This window comes from Capsicum annuum, chromosome 8 (genome assembly GCF_002878395.1).
Source record: "Capsicum annuum cultivar UCD-10X-F1 chromosome 8, UCD10Xv1.1, whole genome shotgun sequence".
NCBI lineage: Eukaryota > Viridiplantae > Streptophyta > Magnoliopsida > Solanales > Solanaceae > Capsicum > Capsicum annuum.
The window spans coordinates 81,076,230-81,089,545 of record NC_061118.1 but is presented as its reverse complement, the minus strand read 5'-3'; positions in this window follow the sequence as shown (position 1 = coordinate 81,089,545).

Sequence of the window (13,316 nt, the reverse complement as noted above, 5' to 3'; positions counted from 1 at the left end):
TGTTCCCATTATTAATCTGGGATAGGGTCACAACAGTAACCGACCCAACCGAGTCCAACCATACCACACCAACTGCCCAATCATACCAAACCAAATCATAGGCCATAAACCAGGACAAATCAAAAGAGTATACCAAAACATATTATGATTGATCCCAAAATATAATAGGATGGAACAACAAACAATATTGTCCAAGGGTGTAAGCCCCAACACTAATACTGATTCCAAGGCAAACGCCAATACCAATCCCTCCCATACCAACCCCCAGAAGTTACATAAAGCCTCTATCCGAAAGAGTAGACAAATTTGGTTGGGACATACCCCAAACCATGGCGAAAACCAATATCCAAAGTAAAAGGAAAGGGCCCAAAGAAATCCATAAAATGAAATAAAGCCTCTCGAAAGGATGGAAGCTCATCACTTCAGTCCCAATGTTGATACAAAATTCGTATGCTAAACAGGAGGAGTAAAATGGTCGGTTCCTGCATAGCATGAGTATACAACCGCCCGTAGACGGGGTTAGTGAGTGACCGCTAGCATGAATCTAAGGATAAGGATAAAATAATTCCAATTATTAAAAAAAAGTAAAACCATCCATAATGCGTACAACCATACATATATGTGTCGAGAAAGGGAATCGGGTTTAGCATACATTGAAACCCTTTACCTAGGTTGTGTAGCTTTGTCATTCTAACCACCCACACGGCATATGGGCTCTGCTCCCCCTGCTGAGAGGGTCCTAATTCTTATAGTTACACGACCAGGTAATATCCCATAGGATGACTAGTACATTCCATCTATACAAAATGTGACACACGCACATGGTAATCAAGACACATCATATCGACAAATATGAGTTTCCAATTTTTGGTTCCTCCGAGACTGCCACCTTCCACGACTTAGCTACACACCCTACCATTAATGCCGAATTAAAACCAATTTCCAAATAACCAAACTAGTATCTATTTATTAACCAAGTTCAATATTAGTGGTATCGTCTTACCACCCCTTACTTGCAAGTAATATCCATAGCCAAACCTTTTAGGTTAAGGAGAACTTAGGTGCCCTTCTAATTACCATATTAAATCAACTTAGGAGACTTCCAAGTTCTCCACAAGCATAACCATTTAGCCTTTAGACCCTTTCAAACCATTTAAACCATGTACAAATCCTTTATCAAGTTTAAAACATGCAAGAGATCCATTAAAAGAAGTCAATGCAATGAACATATCTTTATAATCATTTTATCAAAAACCTAGGGGGTATAATATAACCAAAACCAATTCCAAAGACCATTAAACAATTACCATGCAACCCAATTGTCCAAATCTTCCATTGATACATATAAAAACATAAGTAAAACCATAGGAAACCATAACTAAGCATTCAATATATAAACCCCCAAATAATAGTTGAAAACCATAATCATGAAATATTAAAACCAAGAACTCAAGCATATAAACCATGTCTTTAGTTTAAATTACAATGAGGGAAGAGAATCATGCCTTATACCAAAGAATTAATGGAAGGAAATAACCCAGACAAGCCCAAAAACAATCTGCAAGAGGAAACCCTAGCCTTCTTCCCCCAAAAGCTCTTGAGAGAATTATAGAGTGTTTTAGTATAGTTTCTAAGTGTTAATGAATAGAATAATACGGTAAGTATCCTCCATGGTGTATTAGAAGTCATGGGTCCTTATTAGGGTAAATAGGGAAATGTTCAGAATACCCCCTTTTAAGTCTCTTAAAATACCAACAGAGGGATACAACTGACCTATACGAGGCATACCCTTCTATATGATTAGTAACCACCATTCGTATCCAAGCCTAAACTATTGGATCAAACACTATCCAATATATGACTCATCAAACCAAGTCGTAACCACAACATACAATCCATACCAATAATCTGTATCCTTGGTATAATGAAATACTAGAAGGATCAAACACCGCTCACCTTACGAGTCCTTGATATGACTCGTACCAAGACCTACGACTCATACCCCTAAGTCGTACCCATTCCAGTGACCAAAACCATCCCACTAACTAATACTGGTCAACATGTGACAAGACTATACCACTTGTACCCCAGTGTACGGCTCATACCCATCAGTTATATCGGGTTCAGAGAACAAAATTATAGGAAGTTTTCTAAGGGTCAAAGCCTAGGATGTTTTAGTCTCCTCCACTAGGAACATTCATCCCCCAATGATAGACAAGGTAGGGGTAACCACATACAGAGTCATTTGCATTATTAAACATCCCCTTAACAAAGTTTGAAAGAAAAGAGGTAAGGATATAAATCTTTCATTTAATGAACTCTGAAAATAAAGATGTGTTGAAAACACATACCTTTCGCATGAATCCCAGGAGTAGAAAACAAATACGGATACTTAAAATTCATGTCCTCTTTCGCTTCCTAAGTAGCCTTTTCCACCTTATGGTTCTGCCATAGAACCTTAACCGAAAACACATCCTTGGTCTGCAACCGACGAACTTGCCTATCTAATATCTCAATCGGTACCTCTTTGTAAGATAGAGAATTCAAAATAGCCAACCCTTTTAAAGGAAGAACTGAAGAAGGATCACCAAGACACTTTCTTAACATAGAAACAAAAAAAGACCGGATGAACCAAACTTTAGCTAGATGGCAAAACTAACTCATAAGCAACATTGCCAACTCTCTGCAAAATATATAAGGACCAATGATCCGAGGACTGAGGTTCCCCTTTTTGCCAATCCGCACCGCTTCCTTCATGGGTTGAACCTTGAAGAACACCCTATCCCCGACCTCAAACTCCAAGTCTCTACGCCTAATATCCATATAAGACTTTTTGCAAGTTTAGGAAGCTTTAAGCCTATCCCAAATAACCTTGACCTTCTCTATTGCCTGATATACCAAATCCAGACAAAACATGTGTGCCTCCCCAACCTCAAACCACCAAATAGTAGATCTATACCTCCTACCATACAACGCTTCGAAAGGAGCCATACCAATACTCTAATGATAGTTATTATTGAAAGAGAACTCCACCAAATATATATGCTCAACCTAATTTCTACCATAGTTAATCAAATAGGCTTGAAGCGTATTCTCCAATGTTTGAATAGTTCATTTCGCTTGCCCATCGAACTGTGGATGAAAAGCAGTACTCAGATTAACCTTAGTCCCCAACCCTTTCTAGAAAAATTGCCATAAATAAGACGTAAACTGTGTACCACGATCAAAGATAATCAAAATAGGCACCCTATGCTACTTCATAATCTCCTAAAGATATAGCCTCGTATAATCCTCCACTGGAAAGGTAGTCTACACTGGCAGGAAATGTGCATACTAAGTTATCCTATCCACGATGACCCAAATCGAATCATACTGATTCTGAGATCGAGGAAGACCAATAACAAAGTCCATATTGATCACTTCCCACTTCTATTTGGGCAAATTAATTTCTTGATGGAACCCTCCTGGGCTCTTGTGCTTAACCTTAACTTGTTGACAAACCATACACTTGGTGACGAAATCAGCCGTATCTCTTTTAATGCCATTCCACTATTAGATCTCTTTAAGATCATGATACATCTTAGTCCAGTCGGTATGAACAACATAGCACGACTCATGCACCTAAGCCAAAACACTTTGCCGCAGCTCGTCGACATCAGGAATACACAACCTTCCTTGGTATCATAAAGCACCATCACCAATGATCTTAAACACCACTACCTATTTCCCACAAACGCCACCTTTGATTCTCATTAAGAATGGATACAACACTTGCTTTTCCTTAATCTTTACACCAAGAGATAATCGAACCACTTCTTGCACCATCACACCTCATCTTTAGAGTCCAAGATATGCAACAACAACAACAATAACAAACCCAGTGTATTCCCACATAGTGAGGTCTGGGGAGGGTAAGATGTACGCAGTCCATACCTCTACCTCTAAAGAAGTAGAAAGGCTATTTCTGATAGACCCCCGGCTCAAGACACGACATACTAAACAAATTAATAGTAAAGCATGGAACAAGATGGCATAACATAAATACAACACCCACAAGTAATAGAAAATAGAAAAAAGTAAACAGATTCGTAATAAAGTATGAAACAAGGTATCATAACAAGAATAATACCTCCACCAAGTAATTCCCTACACTAGCGACCCAAACTGACCCTAGCCTTCTGCCCTAATTCGCGTCCTCCAGATCTTCCTATCTAGGGTCATGTCCTCAGTGAGTTGTAACTGCTCTATGTCCCGCCTAATTACCTCTCCCCAGTACTTCTTCGGCCTACCCCTACCCCACCTAAAACCATCCAAAGCTAGCCTCTCACACCTACAAACCGGGGCATTCATGCCCCTCCTTATCACGTGTCCGAACTATCTCAATCAGACTTCCCGCATTTTATTCTCAACTGGGGTCACACCAACCTTCTTCCTGATAGTCTCATTCCGAACTCTATCCCTCTAGTCAGCCCACACATCCAACGCAACATCCGCATTTTTGCCACCTTTATTTTTTGAATGTGGGAGTTCTTAACTGGCCAACACTCCACTCCATACAACATGGCCGAACGGACTGCCACCCTGTAGAATTTTCCTTTAAGCTTGGGCAGCACCTTCTTTTCACACAACACCCCTAAAGCAAGCTTCCACTTCATCCATCCTGCCCCAATAAGGTGCGAGACATCCTCGTCAATCTCACCATTACCCTAAATCACGGATCCGAGATACTTGAAACTATCTCTCTTACATACCACCTGTGATTCCAACTTCACTACCACCTCATTCTCCAGCCTCACATCATTAAACTTGCATTCTAAATACTCTGTCTTATTCATACTCAACCTGAACTCTTTAGACTCAAGAGTTTGTCTCCACACCTCTAATTTATCATTTACACCCCCCACGTCTCATCAATCAAAACTACATCATCTACAAAAAGCATACACCAAGGCACCTCTCCTTGAATACGCCGCGTCAACACATCAATCACCAAAGCAAACAAAAAGGGACTAAGAGTAGATCCCTGATGCAATCCTGTCAAGACAGTGAAATACTTTGAGTCTCCTCCCGTCATCCTCACCTGAGTTTTAGCTCCATCATACATGTCCTTAATTACTCTGATATATGTCACCGGGACTCCACTCACCTCCAAGTATCTCCAAAGCACCTCCCTGGGGACTTTGTCGTATGCCTTGTCCAAGTCAATAAACACCATGTGCAGGCCCTTCTTCCTTTCCCTATACTGTTCTACCAGCCTCTGTATCAGGTGAATTACCTCCATCATCAAGCGGCCAGGCATAAATCCAAACTGGTTCTCCGAAATAGACACTATCCGTCTTAGCCTCACCTCAACCACTCTCTCCCAAATCTTCATAGAGTGACTCAATAACTTAATACCCCTATAGTTATTGCAACTCTGAATATCACCCTTGTTCTTATTAAGAGGGATCATAGTACTCCACCTCCAAGCCTCGAGCATTTTCGCCATCTTGAAAATTTTATTAAATAATCCAGTCAACCACCTTAAACCAGCCTCACCAGAAAACTTCCAAAAATCCACCGGTATCTCATTAGGCCCCGTCGCCCTACCCCTTCACATCCTGCGAACAGCCTCTCTAACCTCCTCTACTAAAAACGTCTACAATAACTAAAATCCCGACACTCCTCTGAGTGCTCCAGCTACTCTAACACAATAGCTCTATCCCCTTCGTCATTCAAGAGCTTATTAAAATAAGATTGCCATCTATTCTTAATGTGGCTGTCCTCTACCAACGCTATACCGTCCTTCCCCTTAATGCACTTCACCTGGTCGAGGTCACGACCCTTCCTTTTCCTAGCGTTAGAGAGTCTAAACAACTTTCTTTTCCCTCCTTTCTCCTGTAACCCCACATACAAGCTCTCAAAAGTTGTCGTCTTAGCCACCGTAACTGCTAACTTAGCCTCCTTCTTAGCTAACTTTTACTCTTTCCTATTTACCCGCTTCTCTTCTTCGTCCTTACTCTCAACCAACTTAGCATACGCCCCTTTATTGGTCTTCACTTTCTTCTTAACCTCTTTATTCCACCATCAATCCCCCCGATGATGCACGGCCTGGTCCCTAGAAACACCCAACACCTCACTAGCATTCTCCTTGATGCACCTAGCCACCCTATCCCATATGCTATCCACATACCCCCTACACTCCCACACCCCCATTCCCGCCAACTTCTCCCCTATCTCCTATGCATTCACTGGTGTCAAACCGCCCCACTTAATTCTAGGTCTACACTCCTCACCCCTTCTCTTCCTATCCTTCTTCATACCCAAATACATAACCAAGAGCCTATGCTGGGTCAAAAGATTCTTACTCGGGATGACCTTACAGTCCTTACACAATACTCTATCCCCTTTCCTAAGCAACAAAAAGTCAATCTGGGTCTTGGCTATCGCACTTCTGAAGGTGATCAGGTGATCGTCCTTCTTTGAGAAGCCCGAGTTCACTACCACCAGCCCAAAGGACCTCACAAAATCCAATGGAGTAGCCCCCTCTTCATTTCTTTCCCCAAAACCAAAACCACCATGCACATCACCAAAGCCTCCCGATAATGCCCCGATGTGCCCATTGAAATCTCCTGCTACAACAATTTTCTCTGAGCTAGGCATACCTCTCACCACCTTATCTAAAGCCTCCCAAAACTGCATCTTCTCCTCCCCATCCAAGCCCACTTGTGGCACATAAGTACTACACACGTTTAGGGTAAACCCCCCAATGGCCAACTTAATAGTCATCAACCTATCGCTGATCCTCTTTACCTCTACTACCTGACCTCTAAGATCTTCATCTACTAAGATGCCAACGCCATTCCTACGCCTCTCGCTCCCAAAGTACCAAAGCTTGTAACCATCCACATCCCTAGCCTTAGACCCTACCCACTTGGTCTCTTGAACACACGCAATATTAATTCTCCTCTTTCTAAGAATCTTCACAAGCTCTATGGACTTACCTTGAAGAGTCTCTATATTCCAAGACCCAACCCTCAGCCTACTATCTCTATCCACACGTCTTCTTCTACTGCCCCTGAGGTGAAACCTCGGCCTCCCTCCCACCCCCGCCCTTTCCTCTTCCCCGCCCCCACAATAGCCCTCTGCCCCGACCCCCTCAGACATGACCCTATCCAAATATCAATGCCCACCGCCACTACTATAAGAAAATATAAGAAAATATAAACAATGGTAGTAACAAAGTAGCAGTAGGAAATACAAGGCTCACACAAATTAGAAGAAATAATCAAGAAACAAAACTAAACTCAAATAGGGAGAAAAAACAAAACCACAGTAAGGACAAAACTGACAGTAAGAAAAATAGAGCACACTAATGGCCTGGCACCAAGGACAGCCAAACAAATAATAAGGGGCGGTGCAAGTCACGAATATACTATAGCAGACATGCAAGTCAAGATACAGGAGATAGTATGATAAATAATATGAAGCAACATAAGAGGTGACAGTAGTAAAGCAATAACAAAAAAAGGAAGGTACAAGTAAAGTAGACGGAATAATCACGAAAAAAGTCTACCCCATAAATTAATACTAAGTCAAGCGATGTACTAATCCAGAACACAACTCAACAACAATCTCCAAACAAAGCATCCAGACACTACTACTCACACAAGCAACAGGAAGGATGCAAAAAAGTGAAATAGAAGCCGTAACAAGATACCCGGACACGACAACAAAATAATATACAGGAAATCAAAAACTGACTGAAGTAGCTAAATGCCTAAAAGTGTAGATGTCACTAGTACGCCTACTAGCTACTGGTTCCATCAATCTAATGTCAAAAATCATTATCGGAGTAAGGTCACTGGTAAAAGGACTGCTGGTACATTTCTGAAGTGTCGCTGGAGAGTCGCCGGAGTAACGCTGGAGAGCCTTTTGCAATCTTGCCAGGATCTGGATATCTTCTGACCCGAACTACCTGCTTGACCTACCTATTTTGCCGCAGGTGAAACCCCTCACTATTGTCAGCGCTGAGTCGGCGGGAATCATTATTCCACCGACTACTGGAGCGACGAAACCAGAAGGGAATTTAGGGGGAAAAAAGAGGGGCGAGTACAAAGAGACACTGGGGGTGAGGGAGATCTGGGGTGGGAGAGAGGTTCAACCTTACCTTTTCCAGCTCAATCGACGTCGTCGCTGATGTCTGAAGCTGTCGGTCAATCAAAGTAGAGCGTGAAGGTGAGCGTTAAATAATAAAGGTGATTGTTGGAGAGACAAGAAGAGCGTTCCTGATTGTAATATCTAGAGTCCAAGAGATGAACTCCAAGATTACCCACACAATGACTATCCTTTACCAATTTCCCGCTTGCCTTCCTCCACATGAGTTAAACTCCCTATGGATAACCTGCTAAGAGCATCAGTAACCATATTAGCCTTATCTGGGTAGCAGTGAAGACTCATATTATAATCCTTGAGAAGCTCAGGCCACCTTCTTTACCTAAGATTAAGCTCTTTCTGAGTGAAAACATTCTGATGACTCTTGTAATCAGAAAAGATATCCACGTGAACACCATACAAATAATGTCACCATACTTCAAAAACAAATACAACCGCCAACAACTCCAAATCATGAGTTGGACAATTCCTCTCATCTACCTTCAACTTCTTAGAAGCATAGGAAATCACCTTCCCATACTGCATCAAAACAAAACCAAGCCCTACTCGAGATGCATCGTAATAAACCACAAACCCATCATTGCCTTTTGACAAAGTCAGGATTGGAACCAAAGTCACTTATCCTTCAACTTCTCAAAACATCCTTCACAAGCATCCGAACAAGAAACCTTAACCTTCTTTTGAGTCAACTTAGTCAATGTAGTAGCTATCGAGGAAAAGCTTTCCACAAACTACCTATAATACCCGACTAAACCTAAAAAGCTCTGAATATAGGATGGAGTGATAGGCTAATGCCACTTCATCACCATAATAACCTTGTGTGGATCCACTATTATCCCTTCACTAGAAATAATAAGACCCATAAAAGTCACAATGTTCAACCAAATCTCATACTTATAGAACTTGGCATACAACTGTTGCTCTTTTGAGGTCTGCAACACCATACAAAGGTGATTAGCATGATCCACCTCACTCTTCAAATAAACTAGAATTTAATCAATAAACACAATGATGAAGAGATCCAAATACTACCTGAACACCCTATTTATTAAGTCCATAAATGTTGTCAGAGCATTAGTTAATCGAAATGACATCACCAGGAACTCAAAATACCCATACCGAGTATAAAAAGACGTTTTAGAGATATCCACCTCCCTAATCTTAAGTTGATGGTACCCAAACCAAAAATCTCTCTTAGAAAAAAACTAGGCACCTTGTAACTGATCAAATAGATCATCTATCCTTAGGAGAGGATACTTCTTCTTGACTGTTACCTTGTTTAGCTGTTTCTAGTTATTGCACATCCGAAGGGAACCATTCTTCTTGTACACAAACAATACTAGTGAACACCATGGAGAAATAATAGGACTAATAAACCCCTTATCTAGAAGATCCTTAAGTTTCTCCACGAGTTCCCTCAACTTAGCCGAAGCCATTCTATACATAGGAATAGATATTGGACAAGTGTCCAGAAGAAAACCAATACCAAACTCTATTTCCCTATCAAGAGGAACACCAGGAATATCATCTGGAAAGACCTATGGAAACTCATTAACCACATGGACTGAAGACAAAGAAGGACATTCCGAGTTAGAATCTTTAACCCAGACCAAGCGACAAAGACAAACCTTGGAGATTAACCTCCAAACTTTAAGATAAGAAATAACCCCCCCCCCCATTCACTAAGGAACTACCTTCCCATTCTATAACCGATTCACCAGTAAAATTAAAGATTACCCTACGGGTCTGACAATCTATAAATGCATAACAAGAATGTAGCAAATCCATACCCAAAATTACATCAAGATCTACCATACCATATCCAACTCAAACATATCCACTGAGGTATTTTTGCTACCAACAGATACCACACCCCCCTATAGACTCTCTTAGTAATATCGAGTCACCTATCGGGGTAGAAATAAAAAAAGGATTTGAGATAGCTTCTAAATCAAAACCAAAAGGCACAACCATATATGGAGTCACATAAGAAAGAATGGACCCCAGTCAAGCAAACAATATACATTACGAGAGAAAATTTGTAACATACCAGTAATGACATCAGGTGATGCCTCAAATTCTTATCGTGACGTCAAAGCATACAACCTATTCTGACCATCACTAGAACCAAGAGCAGTAACAAAAACAAATTCCACCCCACCAGGTGTAGTAACTGAAGATGAAGCCACAGGAATCTTATTCGCCCCTGTAGTAACCTTATAATCCCTGAACAGATGGCCTTCCTAGCCATACATAAAGTATTTGTCCTTTCTTTACTCGCAATATCCCCAATGAGGACAACAACAAAATCAACAAGGAGGACACAAAGTAACTAACTGACCTCAGCTCACCTGAGATTGGGCAACCTGTGCCCAAGGATTATTACCAACTTAATAATGCATGTATCCTGATTGGTAAAAGCATTGAAAAAAATAGAGCTAAAATTCCACCACTTATTTTTATACCACTTTCCACTATCTCTACGACCTTGAGACTGAGCACCTCCCTAATTAAAAAACCTATGGCTCTTTTCCTGCCTATTCCTAAACTCTGCATGCTTTATTTTCTTATTCTTAACCTGCTGTATATGAATAGTCAACCTTAAGATGTCCATATCTTTAAATGGAAAGTTAGCCTTGCTCTGAAGAATCAAATCTCTATTCAACCTAGAAGTGAACTTTATCATTCTCGACCTCATATCAGCCACCAAATCAGGAGCATACCTTAATAGCTGATGGAACTTCAAAGTATATTACTTTTTTGACATTCTCTCCTGCCTAAGGTTCACAAACTCTTCCATCTTAGCTTCCCTCAACTCTTGAGAAAAGAACAGATCCAAGAAGGCATTAAAAAAGGCCTTGTATAACCCTTCTTCTACCATATCACCTTTATCTTTGTCCCACACCTCATATCACTGATAAGAAACATCTTTATGCTAATAAACTGCAAAGTTAACCCCCTCTACATTAATATCCTGCATCACCCAAAAGATCTTTTCCATCTCATCCAATAAGCCCCGTGGATTCTCTTCAACCTTTACCCAATAAAAGTTTGAGGACCCATCTTAATAAATTGACCAACCCTTGTGGCCTTAGTAGACAAAGCACCAGTTATACCCCGCTCTACTGAGCAGTAACCAATTAGGCAATAACATGGATAGACTAATAAAATTCTGCATTCATGAGGTTTTCTTGAGGGACCTGAGGATAACTTGCTAGAATAGGAGAAACTCCAGCACCATCAGGAATAAGGCCATGAGATCGAAGATGTACTCCAAAAGTAGGACGTACCCTTTCAACATTATCCCCAGATAAAATGAAAGAATTTCCTTGTTTTCGAGATCTAGGAGACATGATCTAAAAGATGAACAAACAAGGATTAGAGTGGATTCTTGGATTGAGAACTCAAGCTTTAAGATAGAATACCAAGAAATTGAAACATTCCTAAATGTCTTGTAGCCTCTCTCTTATAAGTATGGCATGCTTCACACCCTTAAAAGAGACTCTACTCAACATAGCTTTGTAAACTTCCCAGATGACCATGAACTAAGGCTCTTATAACAACTTGACATGAGCTAACCCCGAGCCTCTTCGTAATAGGCATCCTAATTTCCACCAGGACCAGTCCCCTCCTGTTACCCAACCCAACCACCTATATCCATCCTTAAGTAGGATGTATTTCGAATATATCAAGATAAAGTTATTATTCCCATTATGACTCTAGGATATGGTCATAACCGTGACTGACTCAATCGAGTCCAATCGTACCATACCAATTGCCTAACTATACCAAACCAAACCATAGGACAAAAACCACGCCATAATCAAAGTGAATACCAAAATATAATATGATCAATCCCAAAATATAATAGGATGGAACAACTAGCAATATCATCCAAGGGTGTAATCCCCACAACTAATACCAATGCCAAGGCAAACACCAATCTTGATCCCACCCATACAAATCACTAGAAGTACCATATAGCCTCTATCCAAAAAAGAAATCAAATCTAATTGGGACATGCCCCCCTAATCATTTCCAAAACCAATATCCAAAGTTAAAAGAAAGTGTCTAAAGAAATCCATAACATGATATGATGCCTCTCGAAAGGATGGAAGCTCACCACATCAGTCTAAATATTGATACCGAATTCGCATTCTAAATAGAAGGAATAAAATGGTCGATTCCTGCATGTGTGGGTGTACAATCACCAGTAGACGGGGTTAGCGAGTGACCACTAGAATAAATCTCAAGATAAGGATAAAATAATGCCAGTTATAAAACCAAATAAAACCATTCTTAATACATACAACCATACATATATAAGTACCGGGAAAATGTACCAAGTTTAGTATGCATTAAAAAGCTTTACCTAGGCTGTGTATCTTTGCCGTTCTAACCACCCAAGGGCTATATGGGTTTAGCTCACCCTTCAAAAAGGGTCCCAGTATATGTAGCCGCATGAACAGGATATATCCCATAGGATTACTAGTATACCACTTAATATAAAATATAACACACACTCACAGTCATTAAGACCCCTCATATAAGTAAATATGAGTTTTCAATTTTTGGTCCCCCTAGGATTGCCACCTTCCATGGCTTAGCTATACCACCCATTAAAGACCAATTAAAACTAGTTTCCCAAAAACCAAACCATTTTCCATTTATTTACAAATGCCAATAATAGTGGTATTGTCACACCACCCTTTACTTGCAAGTAATATCCATTGCCAAACCTTTTAGGTTAAGGGAACCCAAGGTGCCATTCCAAATACCATATTAAATCCATTTGGGATACTTCTATGCTATCCACAAGCATAACCATTTAGCCTTTTTAAAACCATTTAAACTATGTACAAATCCTTTATAAAGTTTAAAACATGCAAGAGTTCTATTAAAAGAAGTCAATGCAATGAACATATCTTTATATGAATTTTATAAAACACCTTGGGCATAAGTAAAACCATAGGAAACAATAACCAAGAATTCAATATCAAAACCCCCAAATAATAGTTGAAAACCATAATAATGAAATAGTAAAACCATGAAATCAATTATATAAGCTATGCCTTTAGTTGAAATTACAATGAGAGAAGAGAATCATCCCTTATACACAATAATTGATGAAAGGAAATCACCAAGACAATCCCCAAAGCAAT